Source organism: Epinephelus moara, chromosome 4, assembly GCF_006386435.1.
Source record: "Epinephelus moara isolate mb chromosome 4, YSFRI_EMoa_1.0, whole genome shotgun sequence".
NCBI classification, from domain to species: domain Eukaryota; kingdom Metazoa; phylum Chordata; class Actinopteri; order Perciformes; family Serranidae; genus Epinephelus; species Epinephelus moara.
This window is the reverse complement of record NC_065509.1, coordinates 12,012,892-12,029,242: the sequence shown is the minus strand read 5'-3', so window position 1 is coordinate 12,029,242 and position 16,351 is coordinate 12,012,892. Positions and strand designations below refer to the sequence as shown.

At 41.3% G+C, this 16,351-nt stretch overlaps 1 non-coding gene across 1 annotated transcript; it reads right to left on the bottom strand.

Moving 5' to 3' along the window:
* Positions 1-11,958: 11,958 nt before the first annotated feature.
* Positions 11,959-12,040, bottom strand: trnal-uag (transfer RNA leucine (anticodon UAG)). The gene has a single exon. It is a non-coding gene; the product is annotated as a tRNA-Leu (tRNA).
* Positions 12,041-16,351: the final 4,311 nt, after the last annotated feature.

The window sequence follows — 16,351 nt, the reverse complement described above, 5'->3', positions numbered from 1 at the left end:
TTGTTAGGGGCCATGGCCTTTCTCACTTTAACTGCAGGGTTAATTGAGATATTATCTTTTTGACTCAAAGAGACAGATTTTCTAAACATTTTACATTTTTCCAAACTTTAAATCAGCTGTGCATGAAAGGAAAGGCTTTCTGATGGAAAAACACTTCATGGGATTATGAATTACCTTACAATGCATGAATGCCTCTCTGTATGCTACAGCTTAAGACCAAATATGGTATTTCTGGTTGACAAATATCAGAAGTCTATAAGTTATAAATCCCTAATCTCCTTAAGATGCCTCAAACATCTTGGGTAGCATCCCTTAGAGATCAAAGTGTTCCGGTCTGAATATTCATACCTATACATTAAGAGAGCACAGCAGGCTGTTAGGTTGGCTGCATGTTCAAAGTGGAGCCTGATGATGACTTATATCGCCCGTAGTCTTACAGCCCCCGTATTTGACGACACGCTTTTATAGGGTAGGTTACACTTACGCCACTGAAAAGAAAATAATATATATAAATATTTATAAAATAAAGCATGCGTGAAACACTAAGAAAGTTTTAAATACAACTAAAAAAAAGAAAAAACAAGGAAATGTCACATTTAAGAGCTCTGAGAACATTGAAACCATATCAGTGATTTATATGGCAGCATTTTTTCCTTCCTATGGCTGCAGCATAAAGTACTATTGTAAGACATTCATATCTTTTTTCTTATTGACAAATCCTATGGAAACTCCAAAAGCAAACAAGAACAATCTGTCAAAATTATTCTTGCAGAGAATTAAAGTGGGAGATTGATACCACCCTTACGCATGTACAGCAAGTATCAAGCTATCAGGCCAGTAGCTGATTATCTTAGCATAGTAAAGACAGGAAACAAGGGAAACAGCCTGGCTGTGTCCAAATGTAACAGAATCTACTGAACAACTCCTCTGAAGCTTACTAATTAACGAAATCAGTACTTCACACACACACCATTGCTTCAGGAGTGTATTTCAGTTAAGCATGTGAAAAAGGCCAAAATCACATAACAGACAAAAGGACATGGATACAGAGAAACCAAGAATGTGTAAAATTAAACGTAGCAGTGGTTACTTGTATTTTTTTTTTTCAAAAGCAATTTTTGTTTCTATTTTCCATTAACCTTTTTGACAGTAATTGAAATTGTAGATAAATCATATTTAATACAGCCTTGTTAATACAGTTAGTTATTTCTAAAATTGTTTTTTAGTTATTTATAAAATATTCTTTATTGAATATATCAGAATATAAAGAATATATAAAAAATATGTCAAGCTGTAAACCACTGTTCAAGGCTACCTAACAAAACTGGGTGTTTTTAACGACACATAGAGGCATTTCCAGCCACAATTTTGCCTCCAAAACTGGGTGTTTCCAGCTATATCATAATCTTTTCCAAACCATAATCAAGTGCTTTTTGTGCGTAAACATAAATACACATTAACCTAGTGCTGTAGGGACGTAAAGTTTATATATCTGCTACATTATGACGTAGAAATGTTCCATATCTGTGGTTTGCAGAAACATACAATGCCAACATTTATTCTGGTGATTGGGCTGAAAAATCCACAGGGGCCCGCTTTATTTGAAGTCTTTTGTGTAATTTGAATAAACATGTTTAACATTCATTCACCACCATTACATCTAATCATCTAATCCTAAACTTAGCTGGTATCTAAGGATTAATCTAAAGTTGAGCTATAGCCACCTGGAGCACCAGTGGTGGAAGCTTCCTGGATGGCTGGATTTACTAAAAAGTTATGCCAACTACTTACCAGAGACCCCGGCAGGAAGTGGGTGCCAATAGTTAAGTTGGCAAACAAAGCAGGCAAACATTATTATAAAGCACTGTTAGGTTTTAATGAGCACTGTAGATGTATCTCTCACTTTTTTTTTTTTTTTTAATCAACCCAAAAATATATAATAGCGACACACTGTGGTGTTATCGCAGGGATATTGGATTTGTGCCAATTTAAGCTAACTGGCTGCTGGCGATAGCTTTATATTTAGCACACACAGGCATGAAAGTGGTATTAATTCTAATCTAACCCTTGGCAGGAAAGCAAATAATGCACCAAATGTGTGTTAATCCATCCATCCAAAACTACAGTGCCCAGTGTTTGTTGTAAGATGTATGTCTTCAATATGAATAAATGTGCTTGGAGCCTCAGACGGTAGGGAAGTCAGTCTATAAATGTTCTCATGTCACTGATCATCAAGCACCTACGTAGGTGAAAAAAAAAAAAAAAACCCTCATACATCTAAACCTCTCTGTCTTGCCCTCACATCTCTCCCCCCACCCCAGATTGCTGCTTTATTGCCCCTCTCAGCTCTCACCCACTCACTCACACACCCAGCCAGTCTCTGGAGCATCATCCAGGGATGTTTTCATCTTTGCCCAACTGCGTGCAGTGTCCCCTGGGCAGGAAGAGATGCCAGGGGTCCCTGAGGCCGAACGCCCACAGATGGATGATGGGGGTTGTGTATCCCGTGTATATTTACTTATCTGTGTCTGATTTGGCGGATGTTTCATCTCTCTGTCATTTGCTTGACATTCTGTTTATCTCAAAACTCCTCATCTTGCTTTATTTATTTATTTTTTTGCTAATATCTCATATTTTGGAGGCTCTTTAATCAGTCTCTCCCTCTACCCCCTATTGTTTTCAATAAGTAACTTTACTTTCTCTTCAAGTTGTAAACATTTACAATTCACATGGGGTGTGTGTGTGTGTTTTCTTCTTCTACAAAAGCATCTCATGTCTTTAGCTTTGGGCACAGCCCTATGTATGTGTGCGTCCTTGTTATCAGCATCAGCCTCGATTAGTGGTTAGTGACAGAGACAGGAGTAATTAGCAGTGTTTGTGTTTCAGCGCATCAACGAAGCGGCCCGTGATACAAGCTGAGTTTGATGACCCTAAATGAACCAGAGTCGGAGATAATACTGCTGACCTTTAAAAAGTAATGAGTATGGGAGAGTTTTACAAGGTGCAATAACAGTTGCACTTATTAGGAAACATTGTGTCTGACAGGGACGCACCACAGCAAGATGGGAGCGCTTTGTGTGGCAGACCACCTTCGCACGCATTTACCCCACAGGGATCAATTAAGTCTCATCTTATCTTGGGCAGGCCCACAGCAACTTCTGCACATGGGGGAACAGTTTGGACCTGCGCTGTTGTTGCTCATGCTGCAGTAGAGTCAGTGAGACAGAAGTTAAAAAAAGAAAAAACAAGACTTGGTCAAAACCTAGTAAATGGCTGGACCTGATTCTTTAAAAATGTTTTTACAAGGACTTTAAATTTGAAACAGGAAGTGGTGGGATCCACTCAGGGACAGACTTTCGTTCTTATCATGCTGGTTGTGTTGTTATGGGATATTTCAATACATCTTCAAATGAAGGACAATACAGACATATTAGACATTGTCACTCACCAGAAGTAGGGTGACCACACGTCCCGAAAAATTCGGGACAGTCCCGAAATCCAAGCAGTTGTCCCAAATCCTGCCCTAATTGTCCCAAAAATGACACTAGAGCAGAGTCTGGAGTAGTTATTGCCTGATAAAACATTAAAAACTGATCATGGTGGTTGAGTCGTCCTGCAGCTCCCACCGGCTGCACATTGGTTGCAGCAGTTCCTACATGAATTATGGGTGTTGTAGTTTGAAGAAGAGAAGAGAGCACAGGCTGCAGCCGCGAGGACAGGCAAAGCGCAGGCAGCCATGAGAAAGAGTGCTCTGCACGTTGCAGTGCAGCCTCTTGTTCTAACCGTTCAAAACTGTTCTACAAACTGATACGCCTGTAACGAATGTACCAGGCGTCTTTTATTTTGTTAGCGTTTTTTTAAATTTTTTTTATCAAGTTTAAAGGACAAGTGCACTTACATTGATCACTTTCATAAAATAAACGAGAAATTGTAAAAGAGGAAAAGAATTTGGAAAATTGTTAAAATTAAATGAGGGAACTGATCACAGATGTATTGTCTCTGTGTGTTTTCACATCTATTGTTGCTTTAATTTGCAGCTATGCTTTTAATGAAGCTGACATGTCATGACAGTCAAGCACCCCTCAGTAGCACACACGTGACTGATCAACTGTTTCTTGAGTTAAGAGACTTGAATATATGTTGCTTTTCCAAAGAAAGGGACAGACAGGAGTGTGTGTGTGTGTGTGTGTGTGTGTGCGTGCACACGCATGCACGCGCGCTTGTGTATGTGAACAGAAGTCTATCTCCAGGGACGCTGCTCTGCCTCTCCTCTTCCTCTCTCCTTCTCCTCTCCTCTCTCTCTCCTCTCCTGCCCTGCTCCCTCTTACATGCATATGTTCATGACCTGCCGGCAACAGCATGTGAGATTTGTTTTGTTTCCGGCTCTGCGGCCAGGTAATCTCGCAATTCGCGCCAAGTTCGTAGTGTAGTTTTCACGCTCCAAACATTTAATGGAAACACACATGATTCGCATTTCTAAAAATGTGCATTTCCTAAAGATTCAAATCACTTATAGATGGAAACGAGGTTAATGATATTATGTATAAATTTAAGGCTTATATTTTACAGACACAGCTGTTCCCCCAACACATTTATTAGGTGATCCATTTTCCTCAAAACTGCTATTTCAACCATGACTGGCTAGTTAGCTAGATAGCTTGCTTGCTAATTCATGCTTTGATGCAAGTGGTTACAGAAAATTAGCTGGACAAAGCTGTCACTCATCTGATGATAGCAAAGCTTTCCTACGCTGCGACAAGAGTGTGATCTACTAAGTTGTTAAATTTAATTCATGTAGTGGCTGGCTAGTTAGCTAGCTAGCTAGCTTGCTAATGCCACTATCATGTTGCACTGGATACAGAAAACGAGGAAAACAATAATACAGGGCTGTCAGCACACACATCTGTGTCAACACCTATACAGTGCCCTAGAAATTACTCCTGAAACCCATAAATTAGTTAGCATTTTACCACTCATAGCTCCCTTAAAGTCAATGGATTTTCTTTGATGGGTTTTTGTTTTTTGTTTTGCCTGAAGGTCTATGGTTCACACAAGCTTGAGAGAATGTCTTCTTTTTGTTCTACAACATAAAATATGTCCACAAATACCTTACTCATGAACTCTGAAGCTTCTGTGTCTTAAAAAAAGGTGGTTGCTAACAAGTGGCTAAATGAGACTACTAACCTACTATAGCTTTACATAAGCTTTTTCCCTCTGACGATTGTATTTAGGCTTCAATAATCATGAAAGTGGCGTTCATTAGTGAAGATTATCTTGCCGGACAAAACGTGTAATTATCATAAACTTTTATTGGTCAGAGAGCTTATTTTATGGAGCAACGCCTGTGAGCTAGTTCAGGTATCCAACTCAAGCTGCACTGATTCACACACACGTCATATGTCACTCTCCATATGTCATATACAAAACACACCCTCCCAATCTAGCAGTCTGTTTAAGCTGCAAAATCTTCCCAGCTCTCCCTTTGCCTTGTCTATGCCACTGCTGCCCTGCATCGGTACTGCTGCTTGCTCTTTCAGCCCCACCTCCACCCCAGCATCCACCCACAGGCTCTGGTTAAGGAAGGAAATATTTAAACAGCACTCCCCATTATCTTATGTAAACATATCTGTGCGGAGCAATGAGGCTGTAGTCTAGAGGCCAAACTCTAACTAACTCTAAATGTTTATTTTAACTATGTTGAAATAAACATTTAAAAAAGCATCATCCCTGGAGCATTTTATTCATTTTGAAAGAGCGATGGCCAGAGGGGAAACACAACACTCATGTCATCACTTATTCCATGCAATGGTGTAACTTCATTACTCACTCGTGGCATTTATAGTGCCGCCCTTGCATGCTGCGGTCCAGCCACAAGAACATATTAAAATGTTCATACAATTCTGTGAGCTTGCAACTGTGAGGTTTTACTGGGTGGAATTTGTTTTGGGACAAGAAACATAATTTTTCATCTTGTTATGCTCCCCCTCATCCAATTTAGCCCAAAGCGCTGTTAAAAAACAACATCCGGTTAGTATAAAGTACAATTGACACCTCCGAAAATTATAGATCTCCCCATGTCAATAAGAACAAGTCAGTGCGTGAAAACTTTTCATAAACTTCTTGACAAGAACAATCTTTATAATTGAGCCAGATATCCACATGGTCCTGGCCTTGTCCTCCAGCTGACGGTAAATAACATTTTAGACATTCAGCTGCTGCTCCTATTAAGATTGACAATGACTGAGAATGAGCAGTGAGCATGAATGAGCAGGTTAGAGTTCAGTGTCTTTTCCTGGACACACTGTTCCATCACTTCGTGGCTAAAACATTCTATTGGCAATAAAGCAGGCATTATGTTTATCTTCGATGACTTAGAAGGTTATGTTTTCACCCCTGTTTGCCTGTGTGTTAGCGAGATATCTGAGAAGATTTTATGGACATATTGCCCTTGGTTGTATTGACTAGATGTAAATAATGATGATACAGATATGAAGGATTGCTGAATCTTAAACGGTCTTACAGCCATGTTTTCCAGCCCATCTCACACATGTCTGAGGAACAGATAAATTTCCATTTTAATCAATACAACTCTCTACTCACATGTCACTCATATGAACAGAAGTGCAACCCATTCATCTCATTAGACTTCAAGTCAATTTTCCTCTGACTTATATACATAACTTAAGTGGTTGTGCGTTGGGCTGTGAATGCTGCCAGAAAGTGTTGCAGCCAAAGTGGCAACCATGGGGCTGGAAAATGAAGCCAACACAGAAGTGCCAAAAAATGCAGTTCCTCGAATGGCCACTTGAGGCCTGCTCCAAAAGCAAGTCAATCCCTACAGACCCCCATGTTAAAATGCAAATCTTTATAGCTAAAATAAACACAGCCTGGTGCAAACATTTTTCCCCACTCATGACAACTGTGGAGGGTGATCGTAAGTGCTATATCGTAGGCAACTGGACTTGCTTGCTTTTCTTGAAGACGTTTCACCTCTCATCCAAGAAGCTTCTTCAGTTCTAAATGACTGGTACGAAGTTGCAGGCTTTAAACCCTGTGTGGGTGGGAACCCTTGCAGAGTCGTAGGGGTCACATGAGCTCTTAGTTTCAGAGTCGTAAAGGTCACAATGTGAGTCGTTGACCCAACTGAGCGGGTTGACAAAGGGCCTCTGCTGTTTCACACCATTATTTCCCCCTTTTACTCTGTGTGGTAACATCCCTAGAGGAAATATTAANTGGTCCATAACTTTAATTTTGGAAACAAAAAAATGTAGGCTTAGCGCCCTGTGGTCCATTGCCCAATAGGAAATGTAGAATACTCAAAAGTGCTTTTAAAGTAATTGAGTTACTTTACTCAGGGAGTAACGCAGTAAAGTAACTGGTTACTTTTTTAGAAAGTAATGCAGTAACGTACTTTGATTACTTTTAAAGTACATTGATCATTACCAATGGTTTTTGTGCCTAAATCTAACCACATGTTAAAATGTAAAGAACTGTAAAGTTTCAATGTGTTTGCCACATGATAACATACAAATGTAACATTTGCAGAAACATACAATGTCAACGTTTATTCTGGCAATAGTGTTGTAAAGTAATTTAATCCCAATCTGACAAAAATTGAAACTAACACACAAGGATTTTCTTTTAGTGGAACAGGTTTGTTTCCATCACAGAACATTTATCAGATTGCAAGATATTAAGCATTAGGATGATTCTTTATTTGTGTTTGAGAAAGATAGAACCATCTTTGCTTCTTTAACATCAAGCTACAATGCTTCTAAGACCAACACCTGAAGGGGTTTAAACTGTCAGATTTCTCTCTGTTCAAAATGCACATGTATAGATTTCACACCTTTTGGTGGAAGACAATGGCCTGAGGTTAAAGTATGAGCTTGTTGTGTTTTGGTGGGACAATCTGACATCTGTGTTTTCATCAGAAAATCAAACTCGAGAATGATATGATAAATGAACATCAGCCTTTAAAATGATTTTTAAGACATGTTCAGCACAGGTGCAGGTTTGCACTCTAGCGCCAATTTCTAGCATAACAAAGCAGTTAGTGTCAAAACTAGTGTTTCACTCTTTAATACCTGGATACAGTACTGTTATTATCACCTGTATTTGTCCATTATTAGCTTCCTTATGATGCATCGTGCACAAAAACATTGAGGTGCTTTAGATTAAGTTTTTCATACGTCACACTGAATCCAGACAGGCTGTGGAGAGGCTACTGAAAAGTTAAGGACTCCTGGATGGACTCCTCAGCAGCCAGCTGATCCACTGCTGCTTCTCTCAGGCAGTGGCAGCAGGAAAAGAAACAGAAAACTGCATGAGGGAAACTACATCCCCTGACGAGACATGACATTGTTGTGAAACTACATTTGACAACCTCACCTCAGCACTGTCAGCAGCTGGCATCAGAGGTAGGAAAACGCTGCCGGGGGAAAATCCTCTTATCTGGACTGCACCAAGGCCAGGAGCGAGGCAGCGGCTGGGATTTGGACCAGGACCGCAGCCAGAGGAGGAGTTGGACTCTCGCGCAGATGACTGGGCTTACGTTTGGCGGACAAAGCAGCCAGCACAGGATGGGAGAGGATACACCCAGCAGCCTCCAGCAGCCTAGAGGATTTAAAGACAGGAAAATGGACGGGCTCCAACATTATGGCCTCCTCCAGCAGCTCTTGATCCGCTGGGCCCTCTTCCGCGGATGACACTTGATCAATGTCCCCCCTGTGTGGAGGTGCTGCAGTGGGAGGTTGAGGCAGCTGGAGGACGACAGGAGGGGCTCCAGCTCTGCTTATGGCAGCGGCAACAAAAAGCATCTCTCTTATCAGAGTGTGTCCTTGCTGGCTTTCACCAAGAGTGGAGATACACTCGCTGTCCTTACTGTAGAGGAGTGCTTTTGGATGTCAGTAATTCAATTTATACTTAAAGAAGCATTAAGTAATCTATGACTTTAATCAACCTCTATCAGCCACAGAGGGAAGGCAGAGGCATCGACAAGAGCCTGGCACACATTCCACTGGTCTGTAATTGACACAAATACTAATGTCATATTTTTACAATAGAGAGCAGGAAGCTGGGTGATTAAAGCAGAGGCATTAAGGCAGGGACATCCAGTGAGGAGGTAAGATCAAATTGTAATTATAAAAACTGCTCTGTCAGTTGTTCTTTTCCATATTGGCATGTTGCCTTTGGAACAATTTAAGCAAAGTAATAATTTTGGTATGGCAAAAGGATATTGTAGAGCTTTTACTGCCCCTGACAATGACAGTCTTTGCTCTTAGAGCTGTTTTTATGTGTAAGTGACACACCCATGGAAATAAAGAAGATTACGCTGCTCTTTTTGTTACACCTACGGGTCAAATGCATCAGTAAATGTCAAGTGGGCTAGCAAACACAATGTCAATGAGCCCATTTTATGATTGCAAAGAAATCACCTTTCTTGGTGATGAATCAGCACATTTTCAAACACTTGTGTGATTAGTTAAAGTTGGGGTCGGTGAGCAAGCCTGGGTTTAGGAATAAAGAATAGAATCTATGTGAAAAGCTCAACAAGTCTACCTTATTTGACAACAATATACGTTGTCTGTCTCTGCCCTCTAGTATAGCAGAGCAGGTTTCTTTTCAGCTTGCTAATTGTCACCCGGCTGCATTTAGTGACTCACTGGTGCATTGATTTCAGGGGCGGCACCAAGAGCACTATATGTAGGTGAATGATTGTTGCTTGGGTATGCATTTCTTACCAGGCTTCTGTATTGGTGGCATGGTCCGCAGTTCAGCATGGCCAACACTGTGACTCTTTGTGGACTGGTTTTCGAGTTCTTGTAAGGTATGCATTTTTGTGGTGGTATGAGACGTGCCAGGCAGCGCCTTTTATGATGCTCCAAGCAACTGCTGTACTATAAACAGTGAGAAAGTCCGCATAGGGTAGGTGATTTGGTTGTCCAGTGTACAACCAAAAGTCAATCGAGTTATTTTAATGCCGCTTTAAGGTCAGTGTTTGCTTCCCATATGATTGTAAAGCCAAACCCTGTTATGTCTTTCTAAACCCAACCACGTGCTATTGTTGCCTAAACTTAACCACATGCATGTTAGCGAAACGTAACCACGTGTTTGTTGTTGAAGGTAAAAAATGTCAAGTCATGGTGTTGTACCAACATAGTGTGGTTATTTTGAAAGAGACCGTATGCAGGTGTGTATATGAAGTGTATTTTGAAATCACAAAATGCATGTATGGGGGAGAAGTTGACATGCCGTCCCAGAACATCCACAACCTACGCACCCAGGGTAGTGAAAAGTCCATGACCGATTATTAATATGTGATGAGGTCGGAGTGAGAATGTGTGCTAAATAAATAATAAATGAATATTTATGTTTGGAACCAAGTCTCAGTTTAAGTGTTTCCAACATGTGACCTTTTTGACATTTCCATTGGTTAAACTTCCTAAGAATTTCCTGGGGTGAACTTTCCCAAGATGCCATTGTCAACAGTACTGCCGCATAAAAAGAACAACCCCCTATCCTGCCACGCGTAGACACATTGAGGCAATGATTACTTAGTCATCTAAAGACACAGTAATGTGAGTATGAATGGGTTGAAATTTCTTTATTAACGGGATAAACCCCTTGAGATGCGACATCTCGTTTGGAATTAGTTAGGGATGTCCTGATCCAGCTTTTTCCACTTCCGATCCGATACCGATATTACAGCAGTTTTGGCCGATACCGATACCGATCCGATCCAAGCGCGTATTATACATATTCACTTATTTTGTTGTCAGTCATGTTAGAAAAGGTTTGATCAAGCGATATTACTCTAACAAGAACAACTACTTAATCGGCTTAGTTAGAATGATCCACAACAGTTGGTATGAGAAACTGACCTGTTTATTGTTAACAGGGTTAAATAAACAAACTTTAAACTTGAACATTAACATTAAATAAAAAATATAGCTGGTTTCCTTTGGCTGCTTTGGCCCCTTAATAAATGGACTGCTTGAATCGCGGAGCGCTGGGCTGAAAAACTGGATCGGAGTTCTTAAATCGGCATTTTTCCATGCAGTCCGATCCGATGCCGATGCCCGTTTTTTGCTAGTATCGGCGGCCGATACCGATCCGAATATCGGATCGGGACATCCCTAGAATTAGTAAGTCGGCATGGAGCCAGCCAAACATCAACTTGTCTTCTTGGGAACAGTGGTTTCTTCACACAAAGCTTAGCAATGCTAACAGGAGGGATATCTAATTCAGGATGACTCAAGCCACCACATCAGGCATGCGATCTAATATCAATCATCATCCAATGGCAGTGGTGGGATTTGAACCCATGCCTCCTGAGAGACTGGAGCCTTAATCCAGCGCCTTAGACCACTCGGGGTAAAGGGCTGTTCATTGTGTCTGCAGTTTTTTCATCCCTTGCAGATCTAAGCAGACTTTTGCCTTTTTTAACTTCTTCTGCTTGGCTCATTGGTCTAAGGGTATGATTCTCGCTTAGGGTATTCGGATGCAAAAGGTACAGGGTTGAAATTCCAGATAAGCTCAACAGCAAGTGTTTGTCAAAGGGGACTGTATAGTGAATAAAAACAGTGCAGTGGAAGAAGTGTGCACTTAACAATTGATCCATTGACATTTTTTACCAGAAAACATTGTGTTACATTGGGAGTTACTGGTAAGTGATGTCAATTGCCTGTGATCAAGTGGCTTTACACTTAGAACTAGCTGAACACATGGCAAAGTGAGCATGAATGGAAAGGAGAAGAACATCCCTCTCATCCAAAGCATTTAGGATTAGCAGAGGATGGTTTCGATCCATTGACCTCTGGGTTATGGGCCCAGCACGCTCCCGCTGCGCCACTCTGCTCAAGAATCTGGGTTCAGGCATCTGTGGTTCAGTGTTGTGGACACTATAAACTATTCGATAGCAGGACTCTTTTGTTTGTTTTTTTCCAAGAATGTTATTGGCAGTGGTGGGATTTGAACCCACGCCTCCATAGAGACTGGAGCCTAAATCCAGCGCCTTAGACCACTCGGCCACACTACCACGTCATGAATTTCACCAATCAGTCTCAGGAGCAACATTTTACAGTTAACTTTACTTGAATGGCAAGTGGTTGCAGAATGAGAAGAATCAGATTTACCTTTGGTCATGTTTTCCTACTCCACAATGAATGCTTTTGTCACTATAGACAATTGAGATCTGACCCCCTGTCAACAGGAGGACATAATTTGTCAGAGCCTTCCAAAACAGACCATATAAATCTTCCCTTTTACGAAGTTGCAATCCTCAGGTAAAGGTATGATTAAGCATGGTTTTCGTTGTCATTTAAAATAAATGTAAAACAAAAGCTGAAGCCTCTATAGTGTAAAATCCAAGAGTATGTAATTAAATGAATGCCAGCCACACCTATCAATATACAACCCATACTTGTGATGGAACAACCAAAAAATATATCACACACACAAACACCCCCCACACACAAGAGATCAGGCATGTTTTAGGGTTCCAGTTAGAACAAATAGCACTGATCATCTTTCTTGGAGTAATGAAGACTGTGCCAGAAGTCACCATTATTTCCAACATGCTTAGTGCTGCAGGAGAGTATATCATAACTAAACCTCTATAGCTGTGCTAACCATTGCATATGGATGTAATATTCACTATAGTTCCATCAGTATGCAGCAGCTGTTGCATGCATGTGTTACTGAAGGTCATGGGAACTGTAAAAGTTTATACCAAATTCCACTGAAAACCATCGAATAGTTGGACAAACAGATAGACAGACTGATAGACTATCATGGCTAACAGCATATATGAAAAAGATAGATGGACATACAGTATAAAGAGGATGAAAAATTATGTTTTGTTTTTAACTAATCACTTTCTGGGTTGAGTTTTACATCCACCCTCAGGGCATAGAATGCTACTCACTCATAATTATGCAGGTGCATACACACACATACAAATACACTTGTGTAAAATGGATGCTCTGCCTATGGCCGTGTTACAAAGGTGCATGTCCACATTCTGAAGATATTTACATCCTTTACGCTGGGACCATCGCAGACCTGCTTTTGGTGGTACAAACACTGATCATGTTTATGCATTAATTAAACAAAAATGTATAGATTATTTCTGCCACTTAAGGGCAATCCAACAAAAATAAAGTTGCAATAAAAATAATGATAAGAACTAAGAAAATTAGTTCACATAAAGGCAAACAGAACAAATGAAAATAGGATAGCACAAAAGTTAGAAATCAGGCATTAAAATAAGCTCAACACAGGCAAGAATTGGGATAAAAAAGGAGCCTACGATTGGTCCCAATTAAAATTTGAGCTGCAGCATTCTGCCAAGACGAGCCACTGAGGATTTACTAAGGCATGTAAACAGTGCATTGCAGTAATCGAGGTACGAAAAGACAAAGGCATGAATAAGCCTTTCTAAGTCAGGAAAAGACAATGTTGGTTTAATTTTTGTTACATTTCATTGGTGGAAGTAGCAAAGTTTAATGAGATTGTTGATGATTAATACTTGTCATCAGTTTCACAGCAGAAAACTACGAGTCATCCATCTTAATAGCAGTGAAACATCTGGCTTAAAAGACATGTAGGTTCACGTACCATCAACACAACAGTGGGAGACCCCATTAAGGGAAAACAACATGGGACCAAGAATAGATCCTTGTGGAATCTCGCACATCCAATCAGATGATTTGACAGGCGGGCCTTCTGTGGTGGTCACCACAACAAACTTATAGTTGGTTAACAATGGAGGAGAAACTGATGGTAGCGGTTGCTGGATACCCAGAGCTATACCACTTTATAATCCGCAGTTACCATGATTGCAACAGAAAACAGCAGGAATGGAAGCATAAAAGTGCAATACTTGAAATTGTCATCATCAAGGCGAGGCTCCTGGACCAACTGGTAGTACTACCTGTAATCAACCCTTTTTTTAGGGTCTTATGTACCCACACAGATTTCCATTTCCCTGTGTGCAACACTCTATTTGCTACTGCCTCTCACCCTCAACCAGAGCTACAGCAAGTACCCTCAGCCTGTCCATTTTTGTAACTAGCTACTAATTACTGTGAAGTAACGGTTAGGTTAGAATTGGAAGAACGGGAAGGTTAGGGTAAAGAGATAATGGGGTGGTTGCCTGGCAACATTAAAAAGGCACAGCAAGTGTTTTTTTAATAGTGGCATTTAACTGCAACCTGCAAAATGCTTTCTGTGTCTATTGAAAAGAATGTGATGACTGTTAGTGCCAAAAGCAGCACTGAGGTTAGGAAGCAATAAAATAGAAAACTTCCAAGCATCAGCACCCATCAGTAAATTGTTTCTGACCCTTAATAGAGCAGTTTTGTCACTGTGTCATTTGTGAAACCCAGACTGGGATTCATCAGAAGTGTTATTGTTTAACCCTGCACACAAGTGTTGAATTAGCACAACCTTTACCTGAACTTTGAATAAAGGAACTTAGAAATGGGTCTGTTGCTCTGTAGAAGAGCTTTAATAAGTTTAGGCTTCTTTTATAAAGGCTGAGTGCTTACTTAAAATAATTAGGGATCCAACCAGAAAAGGAACAGTTAATAATATAAAGTCACCAAGTGCCAGTAGAACCTATTTGGAAAAACATTAGTCTTCTCCTTTTTCTCCAGTGCCATCATCCGGTCAGATTATTAATGTGACCAATAGTTTGATTTATGATTAAATAACTGCAAAATGAATGAACACCCATCAACCCCAGCTGTACTTTGTGCTTGCTTCTAGTTCGCAAATGTTAGTATGTCAGACTAAGATAATGAGCATGGTAAACATTAAAGGTGGTAAACATCAGCCTATTCAGGGCTTGACGCTAACTTTTTTCCCAAGGAGCACATGTGCTCCTAAGTTGAAAAAGTAAGGAGCGCACAAAGAACTTTAGGGGCACAATGTAAATTGATCAAATAATGTGTTTTCCATAATAAACGGGATGCAAATAGACATTTACAAGCAAAATTATTTAATGAATTTGTATACAAAATGTACAGAAAGGTAAAATCATCAAGTTTTGAAAAAGTATTGCAATTTAATTTTGTCTTTAATGTTATTATCTAATATATATCTTATCTTTGCAATATGATTATCTTATATAATGTTATTACTATCCTAAAACATTCTCCAGGTCCTCTGAAACTCTGCAGGACTTATTTCCACCGTGCCCAGCGGCGGTACCGTGGCGAATGGTCCCTAACTGTGGGGAGAACGGATCAGGCTTCGCCGGAGGTCCGCCGCTCTTCCCGGTCCCTCTTCTCCGCCACACTTTGACTTATTCCCACCCAGCCGACAGCCTGGCCGTGGAGAACGGTCCCTAACTGTGGGGAGAACGAAGCAGGCTTCCTCGGAGGTCCGCCGCTTTTCCCAGTCCCTCGTCTCCGCCACACTTTGACTAAAGCCTCTTTCACACAGAGCGCGATTTTCGCGGCGCCCACTGCGGGGTAGGGCGCAGAGCAAGCGGAGAGCAAGGTGCGCAAGACAGGATTTGGGGGAGTACAGGCTCGTACAGGCTCGTTCAGGAGCTACAGCTCCATGGTGACCGCATCCGTGTCTACTTCAGGCTCTTCTCTGCTAGCCTATTGGACGTGCCGAGGTGTCGTCACAGCGCGTTGCAGTGAAATTAAAAAATTTTCAATTCGAGCGCAGGCTGGCGGCGGCCGCGGCATGTGCCCTCTTGCGCGCCGCTCAGCTCGGCGGCAGAGCGGTGCGCTCTTGCACCACGGTAGCACATACACAATGAATGGGTTCGTCGGCGGAGGTCTGCGCTTTGCACGCTCTGTGTGAAAAGGGCTTTATTTCCACCCTGCCCAGCAGCGGTACCGTGGCGACCGGTCCCTAACTGCGGGGAGAACGGAGCAGGCTTCACCGTAGGTCCGCCGCTTCCTCCACACTTTGACTTATTTCCACGCTGCCGACGGTGGGACTTAGGGCTGGGCGGTATGACAAAATTTTCATATCACGGTTTTAAGAAAAAATCATATTGGTTTCACGGTATTTCACGGTATTTTGCTCAGGTTCGGCCAACTTGACATGCTGCTGTATTGTGCTATGGCCTATTCAAGTGCCGGAATTTGTTATTTACCTGACAACGCCTGAACACAACACACGCTCCGCTCCATTCATTTGGGCTCCACAAACTGCGTACGTAGAGAAGCCAGCGGGGTTGTTTACCGTTTGCCGAGCCGAGAGGCTGCATGTAGGCTGCATGAAATGTTAAAGCATTTTCCACCTAAGTTATTAAATATATTTGAGTTATCTACAAGTTTACTGTACTGTTTGTCATCTACTCGCTTTCAAATGTCCGCCACGGACA